This window comes from Thalassophryne amazonica, chromosome 6, assembly GCF_902500255.1.
Source record: "Thalassophryne amazonica chromosome 6, fThaAma1.1, whole genome shotgun sequence".
Classification (NCBI taxonomy): domain Eukaryota; kingdom Metazoa; phylum Chordata; class Actinopteri; order Batrachoidiformes; family Batrachoididae; genus Thalassophryne; species Thalassophryne amazonica.
Window position 1 is genome coordinate 115,031,269 of NC_047108.1, and position 6,090 is coordinate 115,037,358.

A 6,090-nucleotide genomic window follows, 5' to 3' on the forward strand; every position below is an offset into this window, starting at 1 on the left:
ATCTGCTTTTAGTGGACAAATGCATTTATCATAAGAATCTTTCATTTTGTTACACAAGCACCAAATTTGGCACAATGGTATATCTTGGTCTACTTTTTGCAACAAAAAAGTCATTAGCCACTTCAGTTTCCAAGATGGCAGCCACTGTTTAAAATATGGCATCTGCAAATATGCATTTTCATCATATATTTGCACGTTCTCAGTTTCTTTCAATGTTGTACCTGTTAAATATTGTACTGTGGACTAGGGGGGATTTGAAAATAACTTCAGCCAATATTTTCATGCTCTTTAAATGAATTGTTTTTAATCAGTGTACATGCGTGCTGTAGAACATGATAGTGTTTGGGGTGTCAGGGTTTAGCAGTAGAGGTAGTAGTACCTTTGCTTTTAAAGTCAGCCGTTTCCTTTGGATGAACTCTAGTCCTCACTGCTTATCCAACTCTTACCGATGGGTGCAAGTAGTTGCTTGGGCAGGGCAATGGCCACACCGCAGTAAGCCACATTGGCTTGCAGGCTAAACTAGGTCGGAGTAGCACATAGAGAGAATCTCTGTTCTTTGCTCCCATATCAGAGCATGAAGCCTGGAAACTTCCAGAATGGACTGTTGAACAGATGAAACAATGACTTCAAAATTATTCTCACCAAAAATTCTAATTTCATGTGGCTAATGACTTTTTTTGAAGAAAGACCTCCGAAGTATTAATGCCAAATTTGGTGCTTGTATCATCAACTAAATGGTTGTCACAATTACCTGCTGCACTACACTTCAAACTACATTGAAACCAAACATTTAAAATGAAATAAAAGTAAAAACTAATGGAAAGACTTTGAGGTGTTGTACGGAGAACTGTTTCCTTGCCAGAAAACCTCTCACCTCAATCTGCCATTGAAAAGTCACTGTGCCAGATTCTAGCCTGCACACCCGGCTCTCTAAGGGAATGACAGTCTGATTATTTTAAATCGTGTTATGCCCAAAAATCACTCAAGATTAAAGAAGACTAAATACAACCCCTTTATTTAGTTTGCACTCAGAATACTCACTCAATCATTTTCAACTGCTTATTCCAGTTCAGGGTCATGGGGGGCAGTAGCCTATCCCAGCAGTCATAGGGTGTGAGGCGGGGTTCACCCTGAACAGAACGCCAGTCTGTTGCAGGGCCACATATAGACAAACAAACACACTCACACCTACGGACAATTTAAAGTTTCCAATCCACCAACCCACACAAACACAGGAAGAACATGCAAACTCCACACAGAAAGGCCACAGGTGGGAATAAAACCCATTGATTGAAAATCTTTAATGTCCCAAGGAGGGCAATTTGGTTTGCAGCAAAAGTTCAAAATCAGACAATAAAATCTCACATGGCATGTGATAATACAGATCAATACATAGATAAATACATACATAGTCATCACTAATAAAGTGCAGTATATTGTTCCCAACAAGTTCACCTACATCCTATTAAGGAATCTAATGGCAGATGGGACAAAGGATTTTATCCTTTGTCCCATCTGCCATTAGATTCACAGATTCACACCAAGAAGGCCATTACCCATGACCTTCTTGGTGTGAGGCAACAGTGCTAACCACTAATCCACCGTGCTTCTGCACTCAGAGTATGTGCTGTGTAACAGGATTTCCACCTTCATGATGTTCATAATGTCACATGTGCCAAACCATAGGCTGCTCTAAGACTTGTTGAGTGCTGCCAATAACTTGATGACATTGGTCACCATGTCTCATTGTATTGTGAAGGGTCATTGTAGGCCATGTTAAAAATATTCTGCCATGTTGACAGGTTCTGAAGTAATGGTGCATCCTGTCAATGGCCTGTCAATCGTTCTATGACATGAGTATTCTATGCGTGATGAAATTAAATGGCTACAAACCAGAAAGACATTGTTAGTCAGGTATACTATGTTCAGATACAAGGTTTGGAGATTTGCAAATCTATATCTTTTTGAAAAGTGCATATCATATGATAGCCAATCAGAAAATGGATAATCCCAGAAGCACCTATGGTGGCCATCTTGGATTTGTAAAAATGGCACCTTAAAGTTTATGTTTTTTAAAATCAGCCTCTAGATGACCTGGAATCTTGATTACTTTGGCTAAATACTCATTTTCAGGGCCAAGGAACCCCATGGTTCTCATTACAAAAATTTATATGTGGTCATTCGTGCTCAAAAATCCAAGATGGCCACCCATAAATGTGACAATGCCCACATGTAATTTCATGTTTGGCTATACACTTCCCAAAATTGTATTGTTTTATTGATCTGCATAAAAATACAAACACAGCCTGACGATGTCAGGAATGCAGGAAGCCCACCAGAAGCTGACAAGACACAGTCAAGATCACATGAAGGCAGACATCCTGTTCATAATCATTTTCCACATTTCATGAAGATTTCATCATACTTAACATGCCCTAGATTTATATAAACGTAAGCTACCAGTATGTAGACTGGTGTCACGTACAATTCTTTCCGCCTCGCTTAGAAAACAGCTCGGAATTTTACGCATGCGTAGATCTATTTATTTGCTGTTGTCTGCATCTCTGCCTGTCAACTGGCACCAGGGCAGAAGTAAACTCGATCTATTTTAATTGTTAACACTGGTTAATCATGGACTCAACAAAAATGCAAGTGTTTAGTGAGCAGATGACTGCCCTCACAGAATATTTACGAATGAAATTTGGATTTTGTAAGTGACGAATGTTTGTATGTTCCTTACTGAATTCAAAAAGAAGTGGAACATTTCTTTATCGGTTACTCATAATATTGCCTATAATAATAGCATTGATTAAATAACTGACAATAGCTGTAAATGAAGAAATTCATCAAAATATCGACGTAAATTGCGAAGGTGTTTTGCTTCTTTCATCATCCACCTACCTCAAGTTCCAAGCGCTGTTTTCTAAGTGACGTGGGAAAAATTGTACGGCAGAAACACCGGAGCTTGATTCCTGCACACACTACCTGTCTGTGTACTTGGACACTTCATCTGTATTGTCTCAGTCAATCCAGTTCCAAACGGGTACCAGTCTTGGCTGGGGAGCCTATGATGGGCTGGAATCCTGTTCAGGCGGAGTTGTAGACTCTCTTAAACTTGGCATTAAAGAATGTGAGTATAATCACTGCCATCAATCAGCTTGGGGCCTGTATAGGAATTAGTATTTCTTCCTATATTTACAGGAGATCGTGTCGCTCTTTTCCCCATGGCATGCAGGCTGCTGCAACTCCTTTACAGGTTGTAATATGCAATACTGGCATCATAACATATTCATCACATGTTGTATTGACACTCTGAGAATGAATGGTAATTGTTTCTGATGGTTTGTTGGCTTGAGACAAGGTTGTGGTGGTCTTGCTTCACTGTTCCAGTGACAATGTCTTGGTGTCGTGGGTGTCAAAATCGAACCCCTCAAAATGAGGGGTTAAATGAACCCACACACAGGTGTCTCTAGATTGACCCTGGATGTAGATTTTCTCTGCATCCATCACCCCGTTCAGAAATCGATCAAGAGAGGATCTTCCCCGCTATCGAGGGATTGCCTCAACGAGTGGTGTCGTGTTAAGCGAGGCATTTTTTTTGAGCCAGATGGTGAAAGACCATCATCATTTTAGAACTTGACAATTTATGAAAGTGGAGACATCACTTTATCCTTGATCTTTATTTCCCAAAGTGCAAAACAAATGACAACTGAGCAATACAAATAATCCAGTTAATTTCCAGAATACGACACTGCCGCAAAACAAAAGGCTTCCAAAACTTCTCAACGCATAGTGAAGGAATCTTTCAAAATCAATACCTTGCCTAATGTATTAACATGCTAATACTATTGCTGTGTACATTTCACAAAATATACGAGCTGACGTTTCTGCCAGGTATCAGTGAGTGAAAGAAAGTTGGCTTCAAAGTCAAGGTCGGCTGAAATGTTCTCCAAGAGGTTTTAGTGTCGCGAGCTTGCGTCAGATATCTAAATGCTGCAGACCTCAAAATGGATTCGGCGGTAGACCGATATTCTCAGATAGAAGAGCCTGTGAAGCATGACTCGATACCAGGCCCTCCTCGACACAGTCTGCCAGCTGCGTGCCCCATCCATTTGGCAGAAGTAAATTCAATACAATGTAAGGAGAAAGCCTGTGAGGTTGCCGGTGTGTGCGTGCGTTGTGCTATTGATGATTTCTACTGCAAAAAGTGAGCAACAAGGCTCAGCGGTTTAAATAAGCCAACAGGGTTGCGTACCCCCGCTATTTACCCGTGCGGGAGCTCGTGGTCACAGGAGAAAAGGCCACAGGGAAGAAGGGAATAGAGGTGTCGCACCGGCCATGATGATGATGGAGTGTCTACAAATATGACTCCAAACAGGGTCATTTTGATTTGGCAGCAATACGCAAAGCCTGGCCCGTTAACTCCTGACCTTTTGAAAGTGACCCGCGGGGGAGGAGGTTTCTCCACCAGGAGAGGGCAGAAAGAAAGAGAGCGAGAGGGGCTGTGCAGTGTCAGGCGCATTATGACCCGCTAAAAACTTGTGCTGCTCTTCGGCAAGGAGCCATCCATCATCAGGGCCTCTCTAATCAGCATGTTTGTCACTGTAACTAAACAGTGGGCTGAGCCACATCACCACGCTATTGGTCCTGACAGGGAGAAATAAATCTGCTGCCGGCCAATGGGCTGCAGGTAGCCGAGCGTGACAGGAAAGGTGACAGACTCTTGAGATCTCAACTAGTGTGAGATTAAAGGGAACTAGCTCAGAGTCTGGGGTGGAGGAAACATTTGAACGGTTTTCCTGGTCTTTAGGCAGCAGTCGAGTACGTGGCTCCTGAAAGTGAGAATACTTTTCCCGTCCCGTCTTGCACGAGACAGGTCCATTTGTCCATTTAGGAGGAACTCTGGTTCTTTTTGTAGAAGCTAACAGAAAAGTGTTCTGTTTGTTGGAGTGACAGTTCATTCTTTGGTGGCCACGATGGTTTAATCGAGGTGCCCTCTGCAGGAGAAAATCTTCCTCTGGAAGTTAGCTGGATGATGTCGAGCATCCCCAAGTCATGACCACTGCAGCTTTATCTGAAGTATCTTTTAGTTTATTTCACTGGAAAGTGTGTTGACATGAGAAAGATCAATTCTTGAGCTATTCCCAGACAGGATATCTACACTGAGGGTCGATCCAGAGATGCCTGTGTGTGGGTTTGTTTAACATGGGAATGTCATTGTACGCCGATGAACACATGGTCCTTGACAGATCCTTAGCCTGATCCGATGGCTGGGAAATGCCAGACGATCAGGGTCTGAGGACCTGCTACAGCCTTCACAGCTTATGGGTTACAAACCATCACCTCCTCTTCCTCATCTGCCGTTGAGGACTTCTTGTTTCGCCAGAGCCCCATTAGCCATCTCGCATTCAGGGTTCCTGTTGTGCCTTCTGTAGCGGCCACTGGGAACACAAAGTCCACACCATATTTCACCCCAAAAGGCGGACGAGGGGCTGGAGTTTGACACCATGACAACAACCCCCCACCCCCCCATCGCTAAATGTCTCAAAATACAAAACTACAGAAAATTTTATTTTAATGTAATCAGTAAAAAAAAATGAGTCAGAGGAAAATGTGGTTCACATCCTGTTCATTTCTGAACTTTGACCCACAAATCTGCATTAACGTGAAGTAATAAGCAATTATACTTACATCAGCTAGCGAGGTCACCACATATCATTTTAAGACGTCCCCTTCTGTTGGATTAGGAAAGTTTTTTTTTTTTTTTTTTATTCTACACATTGTTTGCAGTCACATGTCAGATTACTTAGTATAAATACATTGGCTTCAAATAATTATTTTTTTTCTGGGGTGTGAGAATGCTAATTAGACTAGCCACAACATGATAACGACATCCCCAAAGACTGGAGATATTTGAGTGGTTCACAACTGTATAGTCAAAAATAAAAAAAAATTTAAAAAATTAAAAAGTGCCAATTTTAGTAAATTCCAAGAACATGTAGGGGTGACTCAGGTGAACTGAAGTTTGGCTGGTGGAGTTACAGCTAGTTGTTTGTGGTTAAGGTTAGCATTTAGTTAAAGTAGTTTTTT

General features: G+C 41.7%; 1 long non-coding RNA gene across 1 annotated transcript; it reads right to left on the reverse strand.

Moving 5' to 3' along the window:
* Positions 1–559: 559 nt before the first annotated feature.
* Positions 560–5,572, reverse strand: LOC117511745. Its single transcript, XR_004561067.1, has 3 exons — positions 5,562–5,572; positions 4,529–4,538; positions 560–637 (listed from the first exon to the last, which is right to left on the reverse strand). It is a non-coding gene; the product is annotated as an uncharacterized LOC117511745 (long non-coding RNA).
* Between the last annotated feature and the right edge of the window lie 518 nt (positions 5,573–6,090).